Consider the following 14,424-nt stretch of genomic DNA (forward strand, 5'->3'; position numbering starts at 1 on the left):
AAGAAAAAAAGAAAAAAAAACTCTAAAAAAAATTAAAACCTTTAGAAAAAAAAAGATACCACTCACTTCACACCTACTACAGAGGCTGGAATAAAAAGTCACACGATAACAAGTACTGGAAACAATGTGGAAAAATCAGAAACCTTACATAGTTCTAGTGGGAATATAAAATGGTTCATCTGCCTAGCCAACAGTTCGGCAGTTACTCAACTGATTAAACACATGATCCAGCAATTCCATTTCTTTCTTTTTTTAAAAAAGTTTGATTTGACTTTATTTATTTATCTATTTAAATTTGACCAGAGAAGGACAGAGTGAGAGAAAGACCAGATCCGTGACTCAAACTGTGGCCGGCCATGTGGGAGCCCAGCGCACCTAACCACCAGGCACCTGCCAGCCCCCTGCCAGCCCCAGTAATTCCATTTTTAGGTTTATGCTATAGACTGAATATTTGTATGTTGAAAATTGATATGATAGATCCTAACATCCAATGGCATTTGGAGGTAAATTCTTTTTTTTTTTTTTTTTTGGAGAGGTTTTTTCACTATAGGGCGCGTGTGCTGGCCAGACAGACAGAGAGAGAGAGAGACAGAGAGACAGAAAGCGAGAAATCACCCCCCATGGGGGATGGTCACACCGCAATCCCTTCTCCTCCATTCTCCTCTCGGATCTTGGACATGCACGCACACGTGCCTGGCGTGAGTTCTAAGCCACCGGGTCCGGGACGCGAACCGCGGTCTACTACATGGGAGTCCAGTGACATAGCCATTACGTTAATTGCTAGCTCCCTGGAGGTAAATTCTTTAGGAGGTGATCAGGTGATAAGGGCAGAATCCTCATAATAGGATTAGTGTGGATACAAGCAACCCCAGAGAGCTCCTTTCCCCTCTGCCCAGTGAGTTTACAGCAAGCAGAGCTGACGTCTGTGAAGAGGTCCAGGAAGCCAGCCCTCACTCAGGACTTCTCTCAGCACCTTCATCTTGAACTTCCCAGCCTCTAGCACTGTAAGGCATAAATTTGTGTCGTTTGTAGGCCACATAGTTAGGGTATTTTGTTAAGTAGCCCAGGTGGACGACAGTATATATCCACAGGCTGCATTCAGCCCCTCAAGATCCTGCATATCAACTGAGGACTGGTCAAGTTCCTCCTCATTTCTCTGCGAAGGAGACTCTTCAGGTTAGGAAAGACCTCTCTGTCTCACGACTAAATGAAAGCTAAGGAAGACTTTAACTGCTACATATTTCTTTTCCTTCCCCTGTTAATACTACTTAGAAAAGTATCAGTCACATGCAAGTGCAATGATGATACAATGAAACGTGCCAGTTAAAGTACTGGGTCTCCAATTATGTGTGATTTTAACAGAAACAATGACGAGTTTTTCATAGTAATTTTTAGTGTAAGTGTGTCTCAAATATTGCATTATGTCTCACTATAATATTTAGAACCTACATGGAAAAAAACCTTACGGCTGATCTGAAATTCAAATTTAAACTGGATGCCTTGCATTTTATTTGCTAAAGCGAAGACCCCTACATATAGCATTATTGATTCTGTCACTCAGACAAGTGACAAAGGTTAGTTCCATGGGGGCACGGAAGCAGGGACCATTTTCCCTGGTTCTCAGAAATTCTTCGTGTTTGTCCCAGTTCTTGTGTTTGGCTGTTTCAGAGAGGCACATGCGCATATGGCATGATGATTCAAATGACAACTGATAAGAGGTCTGATATATTAATCTTCTATTTTGTCCCCTAATTCTACTTAGTTTGAACTAACAAAAAGCGTGAATGGGTTAACTGCTTTATTTCTGCTATCTTTTCTTTTCTGCCTGGGATTTCATTAAGCATCTGTGAAATATCCTTTACTGGACTCTGCCCTTACCACCCCCTGCCCCTGTTTTCCTCAAAAGCAGATTTTTATATGTGAAGATGGTGGCCCTGGATCACTATAAGGAAGCCCTACTTTAACACAATAGGCAAGAGTTAAGACAGCAATCTAACAAAACTTTAATTAGGGAATTCTCCTTCCATCTAGAAGTGTCTGTGATGTCCAGAAAGTGATTTAAATACTGCTGGCCCTACTTTCACTCACAGACAGCCTCCTGCTGGGGACAGTGCTGTGTCATTAAAATGGAGTCCACTGAGAGAGACAATGGTCACATTCACTGAATAGCAGCCCAAAGCCATGGCCAGGATTTTTCAGGCCTTATCTCAAGAGTCATGTAATATATGCTATGATGTGTCTGATTTGCTAGAGAGAACCCTCCACTTCTCCCCAAAAGCCTGTGCTTGATTTCTCGCACGGTGGATGTGGTGGCAACAACCTGAGACCCAGGGGCCTGGAGCTCAGAGCTCAGCTCAGGCCCTGTTGCCTGTGAGCTGGGACTTGAGCATCACTGACCCTCACTGAGCTTCCGTCCCTAAGGCTGAGGGTCAGGAATAATGGGTGCCCTAGAGAGCAGGCTGGGAAGCACCCATAAAAGAGCTCTAAGAACGTCGCTGAGCCTGCGTACAAAGGGCACTTGCGGTGAAAGCCACCTCTGTTCTCTGGGGTTCCAGCCCTTCTCGAAGTTGAGGTGGTTGAGGCTAGGTAGCAGCCTCTGTCAGCCCCCACTGCAGCCTCCTGGCCCCAGCAGCCGTCTTTGTCTTCCCGTGTCATTGGACGACGCCCTGCGAGTCTATCTGACAAACAACTGTCACAGTCCTCGTGGGGGACCATCGCGATGCTTAAAGTGTTGAAAAGTCACCTTTCCCCTTCAAGGGACACAACAGGCTTGGGGTTTTCATTTAAAATTCAGTTTATTACAATGACCCATTTAAAAGCCCAATTTCCTGAAACATTTATGTTTGTTACAAATCTAGTTATTCTATTTGTAAATTGAGTAACTTTTATATAATGGTAGAGGAAACACCTATGATGAATTTTTGATTGGCTCAAGTTGAAAAGACTAAATTCTCCTCAAACTATTAGGGTGTTGTTTATCTTAATTATTAATTTTCTTGAAACATTTAAAACTGCAGCGGTAAATTTAATACATTAAATTTTATTTCTAAGCAACTCAGATGTTTGATCTGACGTAAGTTAATGATCCTTAGAAGCAAAATCTGCCAGCAGTTTTAAAGTTTTGTAAATCTGATGAATTAAGAGTTACAAATACTGGGACTCTCAAGTTGTATCGAGCATTCTAATAGTGTTTATAAACATAGTAAAATGATCTGATAACATTCTATTATAAGTCTTTTTGTTTTTTTTTTGGAGAGGTTTTTGCTATAGGGCGTGTGCGCTTGCCAGACTGACAGAGAGAGACAGAGAGACAGAAAGCGAGAAATCACCCCCCAGGGGGGATGGTCACGCTGCAATCCCTTCTCCTCCATTCTCCTATCGGGCTCTTGGGCACGTACGCCACGCGCCCGGCGTGAGTTTTAAGCCACCGGGTCCAGGAAGCGAACCACGGTCGACTACGTGGGAGTCCAGCGACATAGCCATTATGCTAACTGCTGGTTCACCCATCATAAGTCTTTAAATGACACTTTAAAAAAATATTTATTTATTTAATTCTATTTTTTATTATTATTATTATTTTTTAATTTGGACAGAGAGAGAGAGAGAGAAACAGAAAGGGAGAAAGAAAGCTGCCAGGTCCAGGACTAAAACCATGGTCAGTCATGTGGGAATCCAGCGCCTTTAACCACCATGCCACCTGCTGGCCCCAAATGACACTTTTTAAGTTGCCAGTCAGCAGGGCTTAGAGGCTGATGGGTTTGGAGCCCGAGAGAGGTGTAGATTTGAAGGCAGCCTGGTTCTGGCTTAGCAGAGACAGTGTCCTGTATGGAGCTGGTACGTGTGCCCAGCAAGAAAGAGAGGGCTGGGAAGGAGGGTTTAGATGTATATTTTGAAATGTGTCTCAGAAGCAGCTGGGATGTGGTGCTGAAGGCTGGAGTGCAGAGTCCATCACTAGAGAAAGAGTAGGGAGAGAAAAGAGCAAGAGCCTACCGAGCCCAGGACTTGGGAGGCCAACTAAGTCTCCTGATGGACTCAGAGAGGAAATGAGGGAGTGAGTCAGCCAGTCTTCGGTGTTAGGTCTGGTGCTTTTTGTTTGTTTATTCATTTATTGAGAGAGAGCGAGATCCCCTGCAAACCAGGGTCTTTATACCACAGTCCACCCCCAGCCTCAGTGAGCCCAGATCACAGGCATGTGTGGGTGCCAGTATTCCAGAGAGGTTCTAGGATGGGAACCCAGGGCCTCTCCCATGTGGGTCCAGCTGCTCTGCTGCCTGGCCCGTGGGTCCTGTACTTTAAACCTATTGTAGCTCAAAGCCAATACTGGAGAGTCCTGGGCTCACCTTGCACCTGCCAAGGTCTACCATGTGTCTGTGCCCAAGTTTCCCTGTCTGTCAGACTGTGAAGATAATAATAGCTTCTATTGTAGAAAGAGAAAAGACATTGCTCTTTTATACCCAACTTACTTTTAAGGAAAGTGGTCCTTTGAAAAATAGAAATTGACTAAGCAGAAATCGGCCAGAGATATAGGCACAGAAATTGGGGAGGGACTTGCATAATGAAAAATAATTCAGAGTTCTCTGAGACTATTGGTGAAGAAGATAGGAGGAGGTGGGGAAAAGCTCAGAAGAGCCAATAGGGCAACCACGAGTCACATTTAGCTACTGAGATCCTGAAATGTGATAAGTATAAAATACACAGTGTGTTGGAAGACTTTATATAAAAAAAAAAGTAAAAAACTCATTAATACTTTTAAATATTGAATACATCTTGAAATTTGAATTCCCACTAGTAATATTAGGTTAAATTAAATATGCTAAAATTAATGAATTGATATTTAGTATAGCTACTAAGAAATATGAAATTGCACTTGTAGATTATTTTTCTGTCAGAAAGTAATGGGTTACGAGTCATTAGTAAGAAGAAGACCAGACAAATATGCCCCTGTAACAAGGTAGATGTTTCATTTTTAAGGCACTGTGGTGTCTAGTATTCAGTTTGAACTCATATGAGCCACAGCAATGTAAACGTTCCCTTTGTCTCCCTCCAGATTTTTACGTGAGTCTATAGCATACTTAATTTGCTCTTTGTGAGTGTATTTTCCATGAACAGAAATCAAGTTTCACATGCAGGTCATGGAACAGGGCAGAGATAATAATAGTTTCTATCATAAGAAAGGAATAGAAATTGCTATTTTATGCCCAACTTACTTTTAAGGCCAAGTCCTTTGCGAAGAGGTTATCAGGAGGAAGACAGGCCTTCTTCACCAGGAATCCATAGATTCCTTGGGGGGGGGGTTTGACTTCTACAGGGATAGATTTGGGGGTCCACACCTAAATCATCTTGGTCTCTAGAGGTAGCAGTGGCCCTGGGGCCCTCTGGGTTACATTGCTCTGTAGAGGTAGTGAGTTTATAGGTGAAAAGCAGAGGACCCCGGCCTATTCTCTAAGAAAGATCGGTGATGATGAAAGGCAAACTCCCATGAAGAGTGGAGGAACCGGCTGCCCAGTATTTCAACTGTTGGCTGCCCTCTGGGCTGGTCCGATAGAGCGAGGCGGATGAGATCGGAGAAGAAGCTATGGTCAAGTGCCAACATACCCTTGGTTTGGGCAACAGCAGAGCCTCCCTGCTAGACCCCCTTGTGGTCTGTGTCCACCTGCTGTTCCTACCCCTATCCCCTATCCTCCCCCATCCCCTCCAATTCCTTAAGGCTGACTTGCAACCTGCGGTTTATTGAGGAGGGAGTGTGACTGCTGCTGAGCCTCTAGGGTTTGATCTTTTGATTATTCCTCCCTCCTGTGCCCCAGTCCCCATCTAGCCACCCCTTGTAAATCCTTCTGGCAAGCCTCAGGGCAGCAATTCCTGGGGGGGGGGGGGGAAGACTTCTGCAGTTCCTGTGGAAATAGACTTTTCAGAGCTATTCTAATTTTTTATCAAAGACTTTCTCTCTCTTTCTTTCTCTCTCACTGGGGGCTCCATTCCTTTTCCTATCTAATGGCCATGAGGTGGTAAGAAAAAGATTCCATGAGCTCCTATTCCAGTACTGGAGACAGCACACAGTTGTCAGTGACTCCCCATTTCCAAACAGAATGTATCATGTATAAGAAGGTGTGGTCAGGACCAGCAGTTGACTTAATGGCTACGTCACTGGCCATCCATATAGTTGACTGCAGTTCGAGTCCCGGACCTGGTGTCTTAAACTCACGCCAGGCGCGTGTGCATGTGTGCCCAAGATCCCGAGAGGAAAATGGAAGAGAAGGGATTGAGACATGGCCATGCCCCCTGGGGGGTGATTTCTCACTTTCCGTCTCTGTCTCTGTCTTTCTGGCGAGCGCACCTGCCCTATAGCAAAAACCTCTCCAAAAAAAAAAAAAAGAAAAAAAAAAAAAAAGAAAAAAAAAAAAAAAGAAAAAAAAAAAAAAAGAAAAAAAAAAAAAAACCAGAAAAAAGAAAAAGGTACGGCCCTATGATCTCTCCTCTGAGATCCTGGGGCAAGGTGGGATTTTGAATGCAGAATTCTTCAGACTTTAGAAAGTGAACATGGTGCATAAGTCACATAATGTGACATTCAGTCATGTTTCTGTGGTTGACACATGTAACGATTCACATTGGCGAAACAGACTCCAAATAGCCTCATTTCAGTTCAGGACAAGTTTGTTCTGCTTTTCAGTTTATTCATTTACTTCTTCTAAGGTAGAAAAAGAGAGGGATACAGAGAGACAGTTTCCCCCAATAGGATCTTCAAACCACAATTCACCTCAGGCCTCAAACAGCCCAGATCATGGGTGTGAGAGGGCATCTGCTGTGGTCCCTTTCCCGTACTGGACCAGTTGCATCACTCCTGCACTAGGACACATTTTGATGTCAAATGAGTTTTCACTTGGCTTTTTAAAACAAACAAACAAGCAAACAAACAAAGCCACCCTTTGGTTGTGAGAGCTTTGGGGTTCTGTACTGCAGAGGTGTGATCATGGACCCACACTTCTGGCATGAGGACTCTAGTCAGCACTCACTTGAGCTGGGCTGGCTGGCATGGGCTTCGCTCCCATCAGTGGTGGCCCAGTGAGCCCAATGGTCCAATCAGGTGAGCCCTAGACAATTTTTAGACCAATGCCGGCATATTTGAAGGAGCAATTTGCCATTATATAGTAAGCCAAAGTGTGTCTCCGAAAATCCCCCGAATGAGTCCTCAAACAGCCAGTTACTGTTCCCATTGCTTTTTGGCGCTTCTTATGGGGGTTGGCCTGGGAAAGTCTTCTTTTCCTGTGATCTGTTTTGGAGTATCATGGAGAGCCAAGGATTGATATTCCTCTTGGTGTATGACTTCATAGCTAGTTCATGAATTCATTTTTATTCAACAAATACTTCGAATGCATGTGCTATGTCAGACTGATTTTCTGTTTTGTTTTGCTGTAGGGTGCATGTGTTCACTGGAGAAACACACACACACACACACACACACACAGAGAGAGAAAGACAGAGAGAGAGAAAGAGAGAAATCACTCCACTCCTCGGGGGAAATACTCCTCCATTCTCTTCTCAGGATGTTGGGCATGCGTGCACGTGCACCCAGCGTTTTTTCTGACTGCAGAGTCTGGGACTCGAATACGGCACTCCCATAGGTGATCCAGCTGCCTTAATCACCATGCCACTGGCTGGCCCCAGACACTGCTTTAAGGGAGGGGCAATTTTAATCCTTTTACAGGTAAGAAATGGCCAGAAGGGTTGAGAAACTTGATCAAGGTCACATAGCTAGTTAAATGGTGGAAGAGGAGTTAAAACCCATGAATCTAAATCCAGAATCTATGCTCTGAGGCACTATACCACACTCTCCTATTAAACATTAGGTTTATATTAGATTAAAACAAGGTACACCCAAGAAAAAAGGCGCTTTAATTTTTCAAACAAGAAATAAATATAATTTACTTCTTCCAGAGAGTTAAACCATGCCCTGAAAGCATTAACTTTTCATCTGTGGTCACTTTCCTCTAACTGAAAGTAAGATTCAATATAGTTTCACTTTGAAAGAATTGACAATTAAATATGGAGCTTGTTGCCCCAACAATAATATTTTTTAACAGAAGAATTTGAAATTAAGTAATGTTTATGAGGGTAAACTGAATTTATAGAACTTAGAATCATTTACATTACAAAGAACTTCCTTACTCTTTTCTGTGCATGAATAGGCTTAAAATATGGTGATGACTATTATTGTTCACAACACGATAGCTATTACTTCAAACATACAAAGTGCTCCAAAATCACAAATTAATTATTAATGAGAGTATTGCTCTTGAAGAGTTATATTGTTCCTAGGGAATGTGATTATTCCATAGAAAAGATTGTCCTTTGGGCCAGCCCTTCAGCCTAGTGGTTAAGAAAGCTGGATCCCACATGGCCACTTGTGGTTTGAATCCTGGCCCTGGCTGCTTGAAAAACAGCAGCTGAGGGTGTATGTGCATGACCAATGACTTGACAGGATGGAGTAATGGAGGAGAAAAGGATTGAAGCACGATAACACCCTCTTGGGAGGAGTGCTTTATCCTTCTCTCTCTCTCTCCTCTCTCTCTCTCTCTCTCTGGTGTGATGGTTGGGGTGCTTATGCCTCTGGTAATTAAAATAAAGAAGAAAAAATGAAAGAGAGAAAGAAAGAAAGTCTTTTATATATTCTTGTAACTTTGGACGGCTGAATCCTCAGTATTTCAGTTCTCCCTTTCTGCTTTAAGTATGCTGTCACTGAATGGATTGAGGATTCAAGAATCAAAAAATAGCTTGCCAATGTTATGGAGGAGGAGGATCAAATACACTTTGATCAAAAATCTATACTCAGCAAATCCATCTGTTCCTATACACTTGTACTTTTATTTTCATTTCTTAGTAATAACATTTCACTTGGAAAAATCCCAATATTGCCTCCACTAAATGGAGCTGAAAAGAGATATGGATACATAGAGGCTGGAGTATTTGATGGTGTCTGGGTGTCCCAAGAGGCAGGCATGAGTGGGGCAGCAGCTAAGCACCTCAGCATCTTGGGAAGAGTCAGTGTGACAGCCACACTGACTCAGGGGAAAACACACAGGGAGAGAAGTTGATCTCTTTCCATTGGGAGATTTATCTGCACTGGATGAGCCGATTATTAATCCATAAAACTTTTCATCCCTATAGAGTCTGTGATTTCTTGTCTCTCCTAACAGTCTCAAGCAAAACAGACATTTATTAATGACATTAGACAGGATAGATTATACTATACTGCAGTAAAAACAGAACAAAACCCAAATCTCAGTGACTTAACACCACATGGTCTACATCTTACTCTTGAAGGAAGATGGGTGACCCTCCCAAGAGTCTGTCCTCCAGACTGAAACTTGGCGATCAAGACTGATCTTGCAGCTCTGCCATCATGATAGGAGGCTTCCTTGACTACTTTGGCAGGGAATGAGACAGTGAGAGGGTTGATTGTTGCATCTTCTCAGTTTCGACCGGTAAGATTCACAGGTTCATAGCCCATCAAACAATTAGTGGCATGACTCCACCTAAGGCAAAGTGTGGCAAGGGACATTGTTGCACTATCCAACTGAGAATCTTGTATCCAAAAATGAATAGACTTCAGCCCCTGTTTCCTAGTGTAAACTCAAGGAACTACAGAGCAGCATATGGGTTTGCATTATTATTTGTAAATGACAGGATGAGTGCAAGGACCTAAAAGACAGCACAGTGCGGTACATGCCTTGGTCTGGAGCTGAGGTACCTGGACAGTAGACAGTGTGTGGAAGGCTTGTTGAAAAACTCAAGAATGCATGTGATATTCTACATCCTGAGTCTCCAAGGCATTTCCTCTTACTATTCCTTCTCAGCATGTGCCTCCTATCTCTCTACAGTTCTATCACATTAGCAAGGCATTCTAGGGGCTGGCAGGTGGTGTGATGGTTGGGGTGCTGGTCTCCCACGTGGCTAATGGAAGTTCAAGTCTGGACCTGGTGGCATGCTTTCTCACTTTCCCTCTTGTCAAATTGAATAATGGTAATAATAAAGACAATTAAATAAAATTTTTAAGACATTCTATAAGCCTGAAATCACTTCTGACTTGCTATAATTCATCTTTATGAGACTTGGAGGTGCTGGTCTTGCAGCTCAGAGCAATCGGGGAACAATCAGAACCAAGTAAGGTACATTTCTATTTTAGACGTAATTGCTACGATTGTTAGTCCCTTACCTGAATCTAGTTTCTAAGAAGCAAAGTAGTCTCCAGATAAATTTTACATGTTGACCTCTCTGGCTGACTCTTTAATCAAAGCAATCCGTAAGCCATCCTTTCACTCTAAAACCCTGTGAAGAACATCAACATTCGTGCGCTAGCAGTCCGTGGGCCTGTGTGAACTCCATGTCTATCTCCTCTTGTTCCCTAGGCAGGGTTGCCACTCCCCTTGGGAGGCAGTCTGGCCCTGCAGCCATTGCCCGGCTAATGGCCTCTCATGATGTTTTGGCTTGGACTTCTTAGAACACACTCTCATGAATGAGCAAATGGCCCTTGGCTTGACTCCTAAAAATAACTTGTTTTGCCTGCTGCCTTGAATCTGACTGCAAAGTTGGTGAGATGTATAAAGTAAATGTGAATTTAACAAAAATGTGCCATTAATCCTGTGCTGTGGTTTGAAAAAGTCAAGATTTCTACTGAATTTTTTTGAGTTTATGTATCATTTGGATACACCAGAATACTGGCTCTTTGACTTTCTGAGAGAATTCTTTCCTGTAAGCTTGGTTTTCTCTAGGCCTGGTGGCATGCAACAAAAACAGTGTATGGGCATGGTCATATTTTCATCTGTGTGCAGGCTGCCCCCTTGGGGTTTGAAAATTAGTATTTGCTGATTTTTTTTTTCTGCCATATACATTTGAGCGCAAAGAGTTTTCCCTCGATGCAGAAAAGCCTGTAGGTGTAAGGCAGTGTAATTTTTCAATAACGAGGTTAGTATGTATAAAAAGGTAATGGGCAGTTTTATAAGGACTGCTTGTATTTATAAACTACTGAAGGGGAAAAAAAGCACACTCCATTCTTGCTATTAGGGTAAGGCAAGCTAGACGAAAGTACTCTGTTCGTTCAGGTTTAACTGATCGGTATCAAAAGACTCAGAATAGGAGGAAATTGGCATTTCACAAAGATAGCAGGCTAAATTAAAAGTGCCTTCTACATTAATCCCAAGTAGTCTTGCTTTCTTTCTGCCCATAATTTATTAGAGTACTATTACTACTAATAAAGGAACCTGAAAAGCACTGCTTTATTTTGGAGTTGGTAGTCTCACAACGTCAATCTAATGCTTTTTACTTTGTTCTCATGTTTGAAAGTGTTTTTGGTTATGAACCAGATTGTTCTTCACTGAATAGGTTCTATTTTCTGAGTTTTAATTTAAAAAAAGAATTAATTCTATTTTATCATAGTCTAACCACATGTTTACAAAGAAATGCATTGATTTTTTTTTAAAATTGTGTTAAATGACAATCCAAACTGTTGGTTACAGTTTTCTAATTCTTAATAGTCTATACATAGTTGCATTTATTCGTCTTTCTTTTTCTTTTCTTTTCTTTTCTTTTTTTTTCAATATTCCTATGCTCACAGGAACTTGGTCCAAACGGGTAGGTGTAGGATACATTACAGTTAGGTATAGGATACAGCGTTTAATACAATGGCACATTACACAGATACTAGATTATTCCCTGTCTCCTAGAGGTGGGAACAGAGACTGCAGTGAGGGTAAGCATCTTACCCATGATCACTCAGGCACTGTGAGTGAGGACTCAGATGGAGCCCTTCCATATCAAGCTGGTCACCAAAGGTTGGGATGACTGCATTCAAAGCCCCAAGTGATCCTGTATTTCACTCAACTGCAGAAGTAAACCAGGTCAGGGTTTCTTGATCTTTGGAAAGTAACAGATTCAACAGGCGGCTTTGAAAGGCGCACGTCCCCAGATCCAATGAGATTTGGATTCAGTTAAGTCTGAGATGGGACCTTAGCGAGAGCATTTTGGAAAAGCCCCTAGGTGACTCCGATGAGCACTGAAAGCTATGAACTTGTGGTTAAGGAAGCCAGATCCCACATAACTGACTGGGACTTGAAACCTGGACTGGTGATTAAAAAACCTTCTGGGTGCATTTACAGGTGTGCCCCAAACCCTGATAAGATAGAAAAATGGAGCAGAAGAGATTGAGGCATAACCATACTCCACTGTCAGGGGGAACACTACCCCGCATCTCTCTCCCTGTCTCTGTCTCTCTATCTCTCTATGAAAAGCTCGTGTACCCTCTGGTAACTAAAAACAATTAAGTTGTGAACTGATGACATAGGCTTGGTCAGACATGGTCAGATCTTCAAGCCTGGATACCTGAGGGCAGATTTGGGGGGAACAAAGGGATTAGTTCGGTTCTGACTCCACACCAGAAAGTACAGGAAAGCTGAGGACTTCCTGATGGCTTTCCTACTGCTCAGAGCCACGGTGAGAGACACAGGGGTCCGTTTGTCCAGGTATGCTTCCCGCTGGGGTCACAGGACCAGGCACTCCCAGCATTCTTTCATCGCTCACTAAAGGCGAAGACCACTCCTGACCCTGAATCTCCCTGCTCATCCTTCCCTTCTCCCAGTCTTCTGGGGGTTCTGGTCACTTACACTCACCACCGAAAATGGATGTGCCAGGCTTGTTTGACATGTGGTCCCTGTCAAGACCAATCACCTGAAAATGGGACTTCCTTGAAATTTACAGAGATTATTGAAAGTCATTTCATTTTTTAATTAAAAATTCTTCCTGGTTTTCTAAAGCATTTTCATGCAATTTCCTCTTCTATCCTATAAATACATTAATACATCAGGCCAGTCACAGTGATGCAGTGGTAACTTAGTTCTCTGCAATGCTGAAGCCACTTGGGAAAGTCCCAGGTTCATATCCCAGGGCTTCTCTTACATGCCGGGTGTACACATGCCTGCTGTGACCACGGAGAGCTTAGACGAGTATAGACTGTGCTGGGGTGCTTGTGCCCACCTCTTCCTCTCAAAAGAAAGAAATTTTAAGTATTTGAAGACAAAAAGTATCAATACTTCAGGTTTTGGGTTTTTTTTTTAGTTAATACAAAATTTTAGAATTTGTTTTTGTGTTTCCAGTGAACAAATCAAAGCCTTAAGACTTGCTTTAAAGTATTTTGCTAGGCAACAGACAAATCTCCTAAAATGTGCCTCCTGCCTATCACATGCCTCAAACCTCTGAAAGAGAGCTGAACTTCAGAAATCAAGCCATCAGAGGAAATAACAGTTAACAGTAACAACATCTCCTGGACAGTTCTTTAAAAAGAGGTTGTAAAATTTTTATTAAAATGCAGGAAAGAATCTCAAGATAAAATGTGACGGACAGTTACTTAGGATGCAGTCCCCAAACTCGTTAAGTTGAAATGAAATCTTGGACTTGATTCTTCTTGGATCTATTACTTTTTAATCCCAATCCTGTTTCCTCAAATGGATTAGCTTTGATAACTACCCAAGACTTTGAGGAAAACATTGGTTTGATAAAACCATCATGATTCATTTTTGTAGAAAAAGAGTTCTGTCTGTCTGTCTATGACTCTGGTTTTGGAATGTCTAAGCCCAAATCAAAAATACCCTAAATGGGACCAGCAGATGGCATGGTGGCTTAGGTACTGGATTCCCACATGGCCGATAGTGGTTCAAGTCCTGGACCCAGTAGTTTGAAAATCACAACAAATAAATAAACAAATACATGTTAAAAAATACCATAAGTGTTCTTGTTTTGCACAAGTATTAAGTAATCACAATAGCCTATAAAATATGCAACAGTAGAACAAGAGGAAATGGGAAAGTTCTGTCTGCCTCAAGATTCATTGTTATTATCCAGATCATCAATTAAATATATTTTTAATAATAAAAAACCCTTTATTGATGCTTCCACTAATATCTTCTATAGGTGTTAAAAAATTACCTCCCATCACCAGAAAAGCACAAAAACAAGGAAAAAAAGCAACAACAGAAATAAAAAAGATCAGCAGCTAGTCAGAGCTTGTGATCAAAACCACACTATTAGGGAAAGTTCACCTTCCATTGCCAGAATTGTTGGAGTCATAGACATTTGGATAGAATATTTCACCACATAATGAGCTGTAGCCTTTGACATAAGGCCCTTGTTAAATAAGCCTTTAGAAAAGAAGTTAAGGGACCAGCAGATGGCTGGTGGTTAGGCTGCTGGTTTCCCACATAGCCAATGGCAGTTTGAGTCCCAGACTTGGCAACTTGAAACTCATACCGGGCACATGTGCATGCTTGCCCAAAATCCCTGGAGGAAAAGGGACTGTGGTGTGACCATCCCCCCAGGGGTGAGTTCTCATTTTCTGTCTCTCTGTCTCTGTCTCTCTAGCAAGCACATGACCAGTAGCAA

Source organism: Tupaia chinensis, unplaced genomic scaffold (assembly GCF_000334495.1).
Source record: "Tupaia chinensis unplaced genomic scaffold, TupChi_1.0 Scaffold000532_1, whole genome shotgun sequence".
In the NCBI taxonomy this organism is placed as follows: Eukaryota; Metazoa; Chordata; class Mammalia; order Scandentia; family Tupaiidae; genus Tupaia; species Tupaia belangeri.